General features: G+C 48.3%; 1 protein-coding gene across 4 annotated transcripts in view; it reads left to right on the top strand.

Moving 5' to 3' along the window:
• Positions 1-1006: 1006 nt before the first annotated feature.
• Asap1 (ArfGAP with SH3 domain, ankyrin repeat and PH domain 1) overlaps positions 1007-15287 on the top strand; it is a 325249-nt gene continuing 310968 nt past the window's right edge. For 3 of the 4 annotated variants that reach the window (XM_074069232.1, XM_074069228.1, XM_074069227.1), the window contains exon 1: positions 1008-1171. The gene's annotated coding sequence lies outside the window, so the exon portion shown is untranslated. Of the gene's footprint in view, positions 1172-15287 lie in introns of all 4 variants that reach the window. The other variant, XM_074069229.1, reaches the window with a different exon arrangement.

The raw sequence follows: 15287 nt of genomic DNA, 5'->3' as shown, positions 1-15287 counted from the left end.
GCAGAGAGGTTTCTAACATGCTGCAAAGAAAATAATCACCCACTGATTAGGAGGGAAATGGAGTTCTTAAGTTTAAGACCATTGTCTCTAGCTTTGGAAGCAGGCGTTGATGAGCACAATACACATCTCACAAGTAAAAAGTCCTCCTCTTGTGTCTGTTAATGGCAACAGTAAGGAAGAGCATAGCTAGCGTCTATTTGAGCGTTTCCAAAGTGCCAGTTCCTGCTAATGCATTTGGTTTCCAAATCAAACCTACGACGACAGTATTAACACTCTTTTCTTAAGTGAGAAACTGGGGCTCAGGGAAGTTAAGTGATTTATTGAAGGTATCACTGGTAGAAAAAAGGCAAAGGCCAACCCGGGTCAGAGGCGGAAGTCCATACTATATTCCCATACTATTACTATACTATCCTGACCCGAAAGGTCTTGCCTCCCGGCACTGTGCAAAAGAGAAAAATGAGGAAATCAGAGGAGAGGAAGCCGTGAAACCGGACAGGGAGGAGAAGTCATTTCTTTTACTGAAAAAACGGGAAACGCCAAGAGATTGCAAGTCCATCCTCTGCAGGATGGGCGAGAGGCCGCTGTCCTCTCCCAGTGTCCGGGCCTTGGCAAGTCCCCCTCCCCCCAAGGTCAAGGTTTTCTGTGACTAGACCCCACCCCTCCCACCTAGGGCTAGGGGGAGGGAGGCCGGCAGGCGGGGGCGTGGGGCCCAAGGCGAGGACTGGTGTGGGAGACCCCGCCTGTCCCCCGCCTGCGTGCCGGCGGGACAAGGGTTAAGCACGGCGGGAGCCCCCGGCGCGGGGCGGCCGCCGGGCCGGGAATGCTTAGTCAGGATTCCGATTTCCTGCCGAAGTGTTTGGATTTCCTGAAACCCGCGCCCTCCGCCGCCGAGCGGGATCGTGCGAGCCGCCCGCGTCGCCGGCCTCCTCCCCCTCGGCACATGGTCGCCCGCCCCTTCCTGCGCCGCGCTCTGCTCCCGCGTCTCGCCTGGCCTCGCCGCGCCGCGGGCGGGCACTCTGCGCTCGGGCACCCGGCCCGCGCCTCCCGCCAGCCGGCCGCTCCGGCCCCAGTCCGGCTTCCGAACCGAGACCGCCGCCGCCGGGTCGAGGGGTGCTGGGGAGCCGGCGCCCAGTCCGCGATGGAATAATGCCTAGCAGCCCGCCCGGTCCCGGTGAGTTGCGGGGCTCCGAGCCGGACGTGGCGGGTCCGGGCGGGGTCGTCTACGGTCGCGGGGGGTCCACTGCCAGGTCCCCGGAGCAAGAGGTGCGGGACTGGGCGCCGGGCGGGCTCCGATCGCGTCCCGCTGGGGCGTCCCTCTCCTCTGGGAGCGTGCGGGGCGCACGGCGAGGCTATGCGGGGCTGGCGAGGCCGTATGGGGGCTCCAGCCCCGGAGAGGCGCCGGGGTGGCTCTCCTGGGGCCCCTGCTTTGCAGCGGCGCCATGGGGGCGGGGGAGCCTGGGTGGCGCAGCGTCCTCTTCCCGGGGACAGGCTGGGACAGCACGGAGGCGCGGGCGCCGGCCGCGGCATTGTCTCCCTGGCGCGGCTGCGGAAAGTTCCCCGCCGCCCCCGGCCCCGGCCTGGGCATGGCGCTGCCAAGGCAGGCCCCAGGCCACTTGCTTAAAGCAAAAGAAAGGAAAGCGGGAGCAATTTCCCATCAGGGACAGGGGAAGTGGTGTGTATTTTGCACTTGTACCATTTGGGGACCTGCTGCGTTTTCTGAGAGTGACAAGAAGTTTCAAAGAAAAAAGTCACTGCTGTCCGGGTTTCTGCTGCTTCAAAGCGGTTTCTTTCAATAATCTATTTTTCCACAAGGGCAGGGAGGCAGATGGCCAACTCTTCACCGTGGTTGACTTGACCTCAGCTTTACCTGCAGTATTCAGAAAGACCAAGAACTTTCTCCCGCTTTTTTTCTCCATCTACTCCGTCAGGTTGTCTTGGCTTAACTGAATCTGGGACGACAGCCGGACACGGACTGCTGAGTAATATTTTGGAGTTGTAAAAGACATAATTCAGTTTCTAGGCCAGTTTTTATCTCCCTTGCAGCCTTCACCACCAGATCTTTCTGTTTGGTAATTGGAGAGCCAGGGGACATCACTGGGAAGTGCAGATCTTCTGAAGCCACCAAGAAGCAGTTTAGAAAGAAAAAGATATTGAAGAACATCTGTTTCTGACCCTTATTACATGGATGTGGTCCAGAGAGGTGTCCTGACTTGGTCAAAGTCACATGGTCAGTTGATGGCAGGGCCAGGAGTAGCTTCCAAGTCTTCAAACTCTCAGGCCATTGGTCCTTTGACTATGTTAGCTTATGCTCCGCCAGCTATGAAACAGAGTGAAATATGTCTTCTTGCATCACAACCTTCACCATTGTAGGACCTTCTCTTCTTCTGTCTTATCTGTTGCTGCTGTTTTTGAGATCATGAAGTTATCTCAAAGTACATATTTTAAGATACCGAGTTAAAAAAATTACTGCACCCCTACTGTTCAGCTACTAAATGGATTTGAAAATACATGGCTTATTATATGAGGATTTAACTTCATCCCATTCTTTTGTGAAAAACAGAAACTCCCAAGTCCAAAAAAGGGCAGTATCTTAGCACATAACGTACCGTGTGATGTTCTGTAGACTAGCTTCTGAGTCCCCCTCTTGCTTGTGAGCTGAGCAGCCCACCTATTTTTCTCCTCATGAGGGCTTTGAGTGGCTGTTTTTTTTTTTTCTTTCTTTCTTTTTTTAGTACGTGATAATGTTGGAGAGAAAGGACTTTTTTCTTTTTTTTGCAAGCTTGCCATTTGGTAAAGGAAATTGAAATTCTCCACACCTCCCCAGTCCTCCTCAGCCACAGACAGTGAGCCAGATTTTTCAAAACCAGTGCGATCCCTGTGGGCCCAGACATGAATGTGTGCATTGAAACTGAGTCCTCCCTGTGTGGACCCACCTCCCAGCTAGCTTCTGCATGCTGTGCCCCAGGTGGCTGCAGTCTAGAGGAAAGAAGGGAACTCGTGTTACCTGGAACAGTGTTGTTCCTGCACGTTCCCTCTGAATTCTCAGTGGTATCTGACTGGATCCTACTGTCCTGTCCCCCTCTTTTCTCCTCCTCCCTGTTTCCCATTTCTCTCTCCACTGCTATATCTGGCATGAGCTCAAAAGGTCTTTTCTAGGGGTCTGCATGAATGATCCCTACATAAGCAATGGCGATTGTGACAACTAGCATTTATTGAGCACTTTGCTATATACCTCCTAAGAATCCCAAGGAGGAAAGGGAACCCCTTTGGGAGTCTTGCCCAGAAAGGACAGCACTTCTGAGATTCATCTAGACTTGAGTCATTTACTAAGTGGTTCTGTTGTGGGAGGTGCCAGTCATGCAAAGATGAATTGGACCCTGTTTTCTCCTATTTCTAGCCTCATCTTTCAATGCTAGTCTCATACTTTTTCATTTAATTAATCAATTCAGCAGCCATATATTGAGCACCTGTTCCATGATGTGCCCCGGGGTAAGAGCCCCATGATACAGTGATAAATAAGCTAGATCTGGCCTCACCCTCCTGGAGTTTGTATTCCGCTGGAGAAGACAGGGAACTAGGAAGAAGCAGGTAACTTGTAATGAAAGGTTGTGATGATCCGTGTTATCAAGGAAATCAATCAGAGACCACAATGAAGGATGTGAGTACAATATCTGTTCTGGGTTTGTGACGGAAAGCTTAGTCTGAGGAAGAAGTGGAGAAAGAATGAGCTGGGTAGAGAAGGTGGGGGAAGGGAAGGCATTTCAGTTAGAGGGATGGGAATGTGCAAAGTCCTCTATGCACAGGAGAGCTCCTTGTCTTCCAGGGAGAGAGGGAAGTCATGGGGCCAGACTAAGGGTGTGATGAGAATGGTACAAGGTGAGGTTGGAGAGTATGTAGGGGTCCATTCATCCCCCCACACAGCAAGTGCAAAGGAAATATGGCTGAGTTTACGCTCAGCAGTGGAATCTGCATGAAGATTGGGTCATAGAGAACAAGGAGTTAACACAAGGAGGCCACCGTGCTAATTCAGGAAGATGATGGTTTTAGATCAGGGAGGAGGCAGTGGAAGAAGCGGGAGTTTCCTAGGTGGGGCTTGGAGATAGAACTGAAGCCATTTGGTGATGGATTGCATGGCAGTGATTCAGGGGGAGGACTCGAGCATGACCCCTAGGACTCCAGCTTGAGCAGCTCCGTGCATGTGAGTGTCATATTGAGAAACAGAAGACTAGAAGAGGATATGTTTGTGGAGAAAATCATGCTAAGGCTGGCCATGCTAAGGCTGAGATGTCTAGGTAATGCACGCATGAAGATTTTAGGCAATTGGAAGGGGGGGAACTCTGAAACTCAAGACAAGACATAGCCACTGGAGACATACTTCTCACCTGAAGCTGACCTACCAAAGTGCTTGCTGGCCTACATCCTGCTGTGTCATTTCTCTGAGCATCTGCTTGTGTTCCTTCCTGCCTGGGATGCTCTTCCTCTCTCCCCAGCTAACTCCCACTTATCCTTTAAAATGCACCTGTCTTTATCTCCAAGAAGATGGCCTGGACTCCTGGCCCCACGTGGGGATCTCCAGGGTGCCTCATTGTAGTGTTAATTGGAGTTACTTATTTGTTTTTCAGTATCTTACACCTATGAAAAATTTGGTGCAGCCCTACCACATAGAAAGTACTGAAAGCAAGTGTAAGCTCAACAAATGTTAGCTATTATTTTATTGTTATTGATTGGACCAATAGGCATATAAATAAAAATGGCATTCTTTTAGAATAAAGTATAAAGATAATGTGTTAGTTTCCCTATTACTGATGTAACAAATTACCCTAAATTTCATTGTTTACCCAACACAAATTTACCATCTTATACTTTTGGAGATCTGAAATGAGTGCTATTGGTTTAAAATCAAGGTGGGGGCAAGGCAGCATTCCTCCTGGAAGCTCTAGGGAGAATCTGTTTCCTTGTCCTTTCCACCTTCCAGAGGCCACCTACATATCTGGGCTCATGGTCTCACAGCCAGCAGTGTCAGCCTTAGTCCTGATGCTGCCATTCTTGGTTCTCCCTTCTGGCTCCCTTGTCTACCCTAGGGACCCTTGAAGTGATTGTGGTTCAGCACAATATAATATTATAATAGTATAATCTAGGTGACTGACCATGCCTATTAAGTTCAACTGATTAACAACCTTAGTTCCACTTAGCCATGTAACTACATGTCCACAGGTTCTGGAGATTAGGACATGGATGTCGTTGGGGGCTGGTAAAGGAGGTGCTATGAGAAAACTCTGGGGAGAGGCTCCTCACCCAGCCGAGTGGGCAGGTTAGGACATTTCTGAGTGGGAAAAGTGGTCCTACTGTGGAGCTCTTCCCTGTGCCAGACCATCTGTGGGGAGTTGGGACTTCTGCACAGTCTTCAAGCAGCAGGCCTGGTGTTCACTTTCAGCCCAGAGACACTAACTCGTCTCACCTTGCCTCACAAATAAATAACCACGAACCTCCTTTCCCAGATCACCTACCCTCACCTCCTCCCCCAGGAAGGGGTGGGCAGGGCAGGGGGCTGCTCCTCTCGTTTAAAGTTGGCTCCTGGTTCATTTCCCAGGACAGCATGAAGCCCAACACTTGTGCCTTTTATACAGCTAAAACCTTGGTTCCAAAACCCCAGCTAGTGTCCCTAACTTAAGCCAGCCCTGTTCCCAAAGCAGGCCACTGGCCATAAGAGAGGTCAGGAGAGAGTATGTGGTTGGAGCAGGACAAATCTGTCTGAATCCTTAGGGAGAAAGATAACGAGGACATGGCCTGCTGGTGGCAGATGGTCAGATGGTCCCATCCTCTGACACAAGAGATCAGCCATGATGTGTGTGCAGCCATGTGGCTGTGAGAGGGTAATTAAAACCAGATTTCTGAAACCTCTTAGATGCTTAGAGAAAATGGGCTCCTGTCCCAGTTAGTCTCGGGAAACATGCAGTTTCCCAAGACCTTAAGCACTTTGGAGGGCCACATTAGTTGTCTTGGCCACCAGCATGCCAGGCTTCAGAGAGAGCCGTTTGCCACCCTGGGTTACCCCTGCTGGTGCTTCAGATCTCCTCCTTTGGAAATGCTCAGACTAAGCTCATCTTGGAGCCTTGTAATTTTATGACTTTTCCTCCTGTGCCCTAAGTTAGGAAGTGCGAGGGTGCACAGAGTTAGAAAAACAGAGTTGTAAGTGAGTGTGGCCTTGCCTGGTGGCCCTCCAATTGGAGTGTGGTTTGGGGTAGAGGAGAGGGCCCACCAGTCCTTCCCCTAGTTGTGGCAGAAGCAGGCCGGGAGTGGATCATCTGTGGGCAGGACACGATGGAGGACTGCAAGACAATGCCTGATCTGTTCTGGGGAATGCACCCACTTCCCTCTTCCAAGCTGAGCATGAAATTTTGGTCAAGGTTTCTTCTGCCTTCATAAAACTATGTGGGACAATACTGTGAGTGCATATTTCTGTTGCAGTCTTATTCCTTCTTTAGAGTAGAAATATAAAAAGAGTACTCAGCCAGTTCTTTCTTATTGTTCTCTCAAGCTCTGTGACCTCTACAGAAACAGCATGGCGAGAGGAATGGTTGCTAGATGAGAAACCAGAAGACTGTGAACTCCACTCCTGACCCTGCCTTCCCTTCTGTTCTGCACTAACAGTCATTGTTACTATCTCCTTGACTTACCTACGATAGTGTATGACATTGTTACAGCCATCTGGCAGGGAATCATTTGCCCTTTTGGTTGCCCCACCGTGAGACAGAGGATCTTGAAGGTGGCTGGGGGCCAGGGATAGGACTCTGTCACTCCTTGGCAAATGGCAAGTGCTGAGCAGGGAGGCTGAGTCAGGTGCCCTGGCTTAAGTTGCTCAGCTGTGTTGCCAACTTTGTTGAATGTTTCCATTATCGAATTTTCCATCTTAATGACTATCCGTTTTACTTCTAGAAATTCTTTTTGGTTCTCTTTCAGATCAACCCGGTCATTTATTCTTGGGTCCTGTTCTTTCTTTAGGGGTTATCTACTGTATCTTATACCCTTGTTTGAAATGTACTGATGTTCACTTTCACACTGCCCTGCCATACTCTCTCTAGAGGACCCACTTCTCCCATTTGTGGTTTGGGGACACAGGGTTAATGCTCCCAGGAAAAGCCCACCTAGTCTGGGCACCAGGTATCTCCACAGCAGTTTTATGCCCCAGCAGCGCCCCTAAGTATGTCTTGGGTACTGGGTAAGTTTCTACAGGGGTTTCTGGGCTCAGCATTTGAACACCAGGCCCTTGGAATATATGAGAGTCATTGCACCCAGTCCTCAGTGTCTTAATGGTTGCATGAGAGCTGCCCTTCCTGACCCTGAGGCAGACACAAACTTTCTGGCCAGTTCCCTGGACTGATGAGAAGAATGGTTCAGGCCCTTTTTCCAGGAGACTTTGACCCCTGTGGGCTTTGACCCCTGGCTTTGTAAAGAAGTCTCAGCTCTCCTTTACTTCTGGCAGCACCAAATTGGAACCAACCAGCTTATGCATTTAGTCTTCTTCTGAAAAAAAATCCACAAAAATGTAAAAATTGCCATTTGGGGACCCAAGAACTGGAATCTATATGAGAGCATTAGCAATAGAAAGATTGGATTCAGATAGCAAGCACTTACTGAACCTGTCCTTTGTGTTCACATGCCATATGGGTACCTGCTACTGGTTAAAGGTGGTGACAGGTGAGAGCCTTGTTCATTTTGGTAACCCATAGTGTCTATCATCATGCCTAACAGAGAGGACAATAACTGTTTTGGAAAGGATAGAGGGACAGAGGGAAGGAAGGAAATTTATATGGTTGAAGAAGAAAAATACTGATACAAAAGATAATAAAAATAGCACTGAATTGAGAATTGGAACTCCATGATATTGACTAGTCATGTGCCTTAAACATAAGCCAGTTACCCTCTTTGAACATCAGCTCCTCATTTGCCTAAAGGTGGCTGTAGCTGGTGTCTTAATTCATCCTCTCTGCCAGGCTATGATGAGACAATGAGCATGGGGAATGGGATTATTCAAGAGAAAGGACCTTTCTTAGTTTCAAGGCCAGTGGGGCAAGTCAGCTCCCAGTGAGCACTTGAGTTTGGAGACTCCCTCTGCCTTGCCTCATAATCACCATGGGCTTTTGGGGAAAGGACTGCAAGCAATTAGGGCCCTCAGAGCTTGTTCTCTGAAGTAAGGAGCCATTCTCTGGTATGTGGTTAGCACCTGAGCTTTGGGGAGCTGAGCCGGCTCCTGGCTCCTGTTTTTCCTTTGCAGTTTCCCCAGGACCTACCCATGAGTGCCGAGCTGCCATGGATTGCTGTTGTGGGGTAGGGCTTCTGCACTTGATAGTCTTCTGAGGCTGCTCCTCTGGCTGGAGGTTCTCCTGTTTTCTCTGCTGGGCTGTGCTTCAGATAGGTCACTTTTTGCCTAAGGTGATTTGGTGGGTAGAGAGGAGCATTTGTCATGATCCCATGGGAAACCACTAGACTTGGGGTCAATAATGATAGTCAAGATTTTTGCACATCAGTGTCACCACTGTCCTAAGCCATTTCCCTCTATAAGCTCATTCACTGTGAAAGCCGTACCATGTTTATCCCTGTTTTAAACAGGAGGCCTCTGAGATACATATAGCCTAACTTCTCCCAAGGCCATAGTAAGGCTACTAAGTGGCAGGGTTTTAAGTGGGGCTGAGTCTAGTACCCACACTCTTGCTGGTGATTGTAGTACTGCCTTTAAAGACTTGAATTTGAATTTCATACCCTAATTCCTTCTGTGGCCTGGGGAGGGTCTATCCTTCGCCTTTCTTTAGCCTCTCTGAGCTTCAGTTTCCTCTTTTGTAAGTAGTGAAAAAAATCTCAGTTTTTTTTAAAGGTGTCAAGTAAAGCAATTATATAAGGAAAGTGGCTAAGTGAATGGCTGGCACATAATTGGTACAAAACAAAAGTGAGTGGGTTCCAGGATGCCATAAGAGTTCTCATTTGCATGATGGGAAGGAAGCATGACAGGGCTAATTCAATGTAAAGAGTTTCCACTATATAAACTTTTCCTGCAAGGAAGAGGAAAAGTCAAGAGTCCATGCACACTCGAGTGTCTTGCAGTTAAACCTGAGAGAAGGGTGTGTTAAGTGGTGATCATTTTGGATCACTGTTCACTGCCAAGAAGCAGCCATGACTTCGGGGACAGCAGGAGTCATCGCAGAGGTGCTGTCAAAGAAAGCCTGGCTGGAGAGGCGCAGTCTGAGCTTGGGGCAAGATTTCTGTAAGCAGCCAGTGGGGAAGGGTATTCAAGACTGGAAGAGCTGGAACAAAGTCCTTGTGGTTGGAATGTGCTGGTTATTTTGGGGGAGGACTAAGGAAAACATTTGCTCAAGGAGAAAGAACTCTTAGTGGAAATAAAACAGCATTCAGGGTGTCTCTGGAATTCGATCATCTCTGCTCTTTCCTGTCCCCCACTGCCACAGAACTCCTGATCTGGAAAAGCAAGCAGCATCATTTATAGACCTTCCCGTAATAGCCTTTAGCAAGTTTCCTCTCTTAGGACAGCTACTTCCTCAAACCTAAAATAGACCAGCAGAAGGGTGGAGGTGTGGGCTATTTGCAAATTGTGCTCTGCTATGGTTTGGTATGCTTAAATTGAGCCCCTTAAGGTTCATGCATTGAAGGTTTGGTCTCGGGGTGCTTTCGGGAGGTGGTAGAACTTTTAAGAGGCATGACTTGGTTGGAGGTCCTTGGGGCACTGGAGGTGTGCCCTCAGAAGGTGGTTCTGCTACCCCTTGAGTTTTGAGAGGGTTGTTTTAAAAAGGAGCAAGCCTGGCCCCACCCAGTCCTCTGCTTGAAGAGCTGATTTCGCATAGCTACCGTCATTGGCATCTGCCACCTACCATCCCTCACTAGAACTGAGCCAATACAGGCACCAGGCCCTTGGACTTCCCAAATTGTGAGCTGAATAAACCTCTTTTTCTTCATAAGTAGCCTACATCAGGTATTTCCTTGTATTGATGAAAAGCAGACTAAGACACACTGTGCAGGAGATGCTTTAGGGGTAAGTGAATGACATGGGGTAGCAGGCACTGGTGGTTATTCACACCATACACTCCCCCCTCCTTTCTTGCTGACACCTTCCAGGACCGTAAAGGAGGTCCTTTGAGTTCTAGGGGTGAATCACTGTAGTCCCCTTCCCCTTTGCACTTCAGGCATAGGCACATTACAAGCGATGGCCAATGAAACTTGAAGGGAAAGTTGGTGGAGTGTGGGAGTGGGGAAAGATTTTTCTCCATGTTAACGAGTCATTTAAGAAGAATAGCCTGGCTTCTGCTGTGGACCATAGCAGGATTGGCATGTGATACCTGGGACTGTGTCAGCTGTCTTGGGACATTAAGGTAGCCTGGCTTGGGGAGAACACGTTGAGGATGCCAGAGAAGAAAGATGGAAGGACTGAGACACTAATCAGCTTATCCTTTAGATTTTTATGAGTTGTTTTTCTGTTACTTGTAGCCAAAAATATCTTAAGTTGATGAGATGGCAACTTCACATTGCAACTAGATAATTGTGGGTCCCCCATAGCCCTCCCCATTTGATAGTCCACCCACCCTGTTTGAAATTCTCCACCAAATGTGTACTCTGATGTCTTCACTGTCTTGCTGTTCATTCCACTTGACTTGTCTTTTCCCTGCCTTCATCTTCTCCAAATCTGATGCACTTTCTCTGCAAAGCCTTTCCTGGTCTTTCCAGTGGCAATTAATAATTTTCTTCTTTGAGTACCCCTGGCATTTGTTGCCCCCTTCCCCCCCTTCTTTCTTTATTAAGTACCTACTGAGTATACTTTATTTCACACTGGCACCATTTCTGCTATCCTGGGATTTCTGTGTGAATGGGGAACAGAGGTGTGCAGACAATGAGCCTGTGTACTTTGTGTTGTCAAACAGGCAAATAAAGTACTTGGGGGCTATGAGGAGGTACCTGACCCTATCTTGCAGGGAGGGTCAGAGAAGACCTGCTATAAAGGATGATCCTGGAGCCGAATCTTAAAGAGTGATTGGGAATTACCCAGGAAGGAGCAGAAGGAAGGGAAGGAGAGTCTGGGTGTAGGAAACAGCACAAACAAGATGTGGGTGGTAGAAATAACCAGGTATGTGCTGGGAACTATGAGGGACTCAGTATTGGAACCTGACGTTTGTGTAGGCTATGTTGAGGCTGGAGGGGAAGGCAGAAGCCATATCTGGAAGATTGAGCTTTCTTTATCTTGAAACTACTGAGGAGCCTTTGAAGGCTTAAGGTGGAAGTGATGTGATCCTTGCTCACATGGGCCTGAGTACATGGGACTGAGTGGATCGATGGGAGAGGATGAGGGCTAGAAGTGGGAAGATCAGTTAGTGTGCCTGGTGGAGTCTGGGAGGAAAGATAGAGGGGAAGATGTATGGGCTGCAGGGTTGGCTGCTCAGGGATTAGTTGGATGGGGGCATGAGGAGGAAGGAGAACCATGACACTCAGTCTTCTGCTTTTTGGTGTGACTGTCATATCTTTGTCCCTCAAGATTGTAGACTCCTTGGTCTCTTGGTCCCACCATCCTCTAGGGTTCTGTTCCGGGCCCAAGTGAAAATACGGATGAGGAAGAAGCAAGTCCATGTCCACTCTTCTTTCTTGTCGTCTTCTCTCACAACTGCAGCTCTTTGGTTTCTATTTAAGGGACAGGAAGTAGAGATGTGACATGGTTTTCCTGGTGTCCTTGCTTCCTAGGTCTGAGCCTTGAGAAAGGACTTTTTTAATGTCTATCACTCATTGTCTTTCTCTATTGCTCTTCTCCCAGACCAAACCAATGTGGAATTCCAGCATCTCCAGTGCAGCATCTTTTGCCCATCCCCACAGTATCTGCTCCAGACCAGCCTCAATGTGCCTCCCACCTTTCTCTCTCTTACTCTTTCTCTCTCTCTTTCTCTCTCTCTCTCTCTGTCACACACACACACACATGCACATGCACATGGGTACAATGACTTTCTTCCCTACCATCTTATTCATCTCCGTGTGTCCTTAGCATCCATTTAGCAAAATTCTCACCCTGTGGCAGACCAGATGCTTAATTCATCTTCGATGAGTGAATTATTCTTTCATTCCTCTTTAGCTTTGAGCTTGACAATCTGTGTTTTGCTAAATTTGAAAAACTCTTTCGAGTTGTCTCTGAGGACAAGAGGGAGTCAAGCTCTAGTGCTCAGCGGAGTCATGCGGAGGAGGAAGAAACAAAAAGCAAGACTTGTGCCCAGGCTTTGTGCCTCCAAGCCCAGTGCTCTTCCCTTGACCACCCTGTCACCTCTGGGCAATCAGAAGCTACCTACTGGGGCAGGTTGCCTGGGTCCTGGGATGTATCATCCTGAAGCAGAGTGGGGGCCTCAGATGCTGAAGGCAGCTATCACAGAGGACAACAAATGCAGGATTTTGCATAAGCAAGACCATGTGAATTAGGCAGTGAAGTAGACTAGTTGCCCTTCAAAATTCATTTTTCCACAGAGCTCTTAACAAGGTCAAGGCCCTGAGTTCAAACCCCAGTACTGCCAAAATTCATTTTTCCAAGTTTTTTTTTTTTTTTTTTCAGTACCATAGATTGAATCAAGGCCTGGTGCATGCTAACCAAGCATTCTGTCTCTTGAGCTATACTCCCCCGCACCCAGCCCTTTTGTTTGTATTTTGCATTTGAGATAGGGTCTCACAATAACTGTGCCCAGGCTGGCTTTGACTCGTTATCTTCCTTTCTCCACCTCCTGAGTAGCTGAGATTACATGCACCACTACAATCTGAAAGAGTCCTAGTGGACATAAGATGTGAGTGTGTAGGGTGTCCCTATTCTAGAAGAAGTTGAGAGTTGGTTGGGGTAAGTTAAGTTCAGCGATGGTTTTTTAAACTTCAATTTGAAGAAAGTAACAGTGTTAAGCACTTGCAGATGGTGAGTGTGTGGGCCCTGAAGCCGCCTGCACAGAGTGATGAGCAGAAACAAAGCTTCTTTGGTGTGTAGACAGCTGGGGAGGAATTTGGATCTTGGACTCAATGTTGTGAGTCCTAACTTGGCCTTTTATTGGCTACTTGCTGACCCTGGGCAAGTTCAAAGCCTCTTTGAGCCTCAGTTTTGCTATCTGTCAAATGGAGAAAATCAGACTTATGCTCTTTTGCTGTGGTGAGAACTCTGGGAATGGTGTCTGACACATGGGGACCAGGGGAATTGGAAATGTTGGCTGTCCTGGTGATGGTGATGGTAATGACTTTAATGGGTTGAATTGTATCCCCCCCCATAAAAAGTATTTTCAAATCCTAATCCCCAGAAACCCAGATTGTGAATTATTTCAAAATAAACTTTATCTAGTGGAAATCAAATTAAAATGAGGTCAGTAGGATGGGCCCTAATCCAGTATGACAAGTGTCCTTATGATTTGGACACACACACACACACACACACACACACACACACGACAGTGTGAAGACACACAGGGAGAAGACGTCTGTGATGCTGTGCCAGCCTGGACAGCTGGCAGCCACTGCCAGTCAAGAAGAGGCAAGGAGCAAGCTGAGAGAGCATCAGAGAGAGCACAGCCTTACTCACATGTTGATTTTGGAATTCTGGCCTCTAGAACTGAGAGGGGGGAAAAAGTCTGTTGTTTTCAACCACCCAGCTTTTGGTGCTTTCTTATGGATGACCTAGCAAACTAATGTGACAATGATGGCAATGGTTCTGATGACAACTTGATATCTGGCCTAAACACTGGCCGAGAAGATGGTCACACTTGAGTGACTGTCGCTTGCACTGGTAATTCCGTCTTCTGGGCATACCTCTGGTGTCACTTATTGAGGTAGCTTTTGATCTGCTGTGGGCTATATTGGAAGGGGGATCCCCAGTGTGCTCAAAGATGACATTAGAGTAGACAAGGAACAAGGGGTGCTTTGGGGCTAGGCATGGGATGGTCTCCAAGGCCAGTGTGTGCAGCAACTAAGGAAGAGGTGGCTATGGTGGGTGGGATGGGGGGCTGGGCCCGGGATACAGAGCCACTGTGGGCCTAGAGAGGTGGACAGGGATGAGCTTGAGGAGGCTGTCCTGAGTCCTGCATCAGGAAGAGGAAATCTGGGTTTGGGCTTTAGAAACAGCCCTCTGTGGGGCTCACCGCTACCTCCTTCAGCTCCAAGCTCCAGGTTGAGCTCCCTATGCCATGCATTGGGAGGAAACTGAAACCCAAGGGGAGAAACATCAATTTTAAAGGATGGAAAAGTAACAGCATGTGTTCTTCCATGTCTCAGACATAGTGTGGTGTGGTAGAAATAACAGAAACTTGGCTGTCACAAGTCCTGGTTCGGGGTCTGTGTCTGTCTCTGGCTTTGTGAGCTTGGGCAGCCTCCTTTCTCTGAGCCTCAGTTTCCTCACCTTTTCCACCTGTACTGCTGACATCCACTTTAGATTATTGCTATGATTAAAGGACAGATGTGTGACACTGAAGAGGCCCTGAATAAAGTCAGCTGTTCTCCACTTAGCTCTGTCCAGGCACAAGGCTATGGACAAGGGCTTACCAGCACACTCAAAACCCAGTTGTCAGAGGCAGAGGGCGAGTTAAATTGCAAAGGCCTGTACTTTGTGAGTTTAAGTGCATTGCCAATGTCAAGAAGGTCTGTGTCCCTGGAGGAAGGCTGAGATGCTGGGGCTTTGGGAAGGCCTTGATAAATCTCACTGAAGGCAGAAATTTCAAATTGCCGTTGTTCTCTAGGTATTGAAAATATCCACCCAAAAAAGCAGGTAAAAGGCAGAAAAGCATAGCTTCTCCATTCTGGGTTGCTTAAAAATGGTCAAGCCTGTTTTCCCATGACCTGGTCAGCTGATGTGCCTCTTTCCACTCCACTCCCACTCTGCTCTGCCGGGTGATCACTCCCCAGGCATCCTCCTCCCAGCCATGCCTGCAAGAACCCTTGAGGTTTATTCTGCATGTATTATGGGAGTTTTGGCTGCATACCAGCATTAATGTACAGGCTGGACAACAGTTGAGAACATAACAGAAAATTCCTGTCCTCATGAAGCTTGTATTCCAATGGGAGGAAGCAGACACTAACATTAAATGGCTAATATATGAGATAGTGAGAGTGTTTATGTAGAAGAATCCATTAAGAAAGAATGCTGGGCTGTTTACAGTAGCCAAGCTTTGCTGGGCGTTGGTGGCTCATGCCTATAATCCTTGTTACTCGGGGCAGAAATCAGGAGGATTGCGGTTCGAAGCCAGCTGGAGCAAATAGTTCACGAGACCCTATCTTGAAAAACCCCTTCA

The sequence above is a fragment of the Castor canadensis genome, chromosome 3 (genome assembly GCF_047511655.1).
Source record: "Castor canadensis chromosome 3, mCasCan1.hap1v2, whole genome shotgun sequence".
Classification (NCBI taxonomy): Eukaryota; Metazoa; Chordata; class Mammalia; order Rodentia; family Castoridae; genus Castor; species Castor canadensis.
Note: the sequence above shows the minus strand (reverse complement) of the source record. Positions and strands in the feature narration are given on the sequence as shown.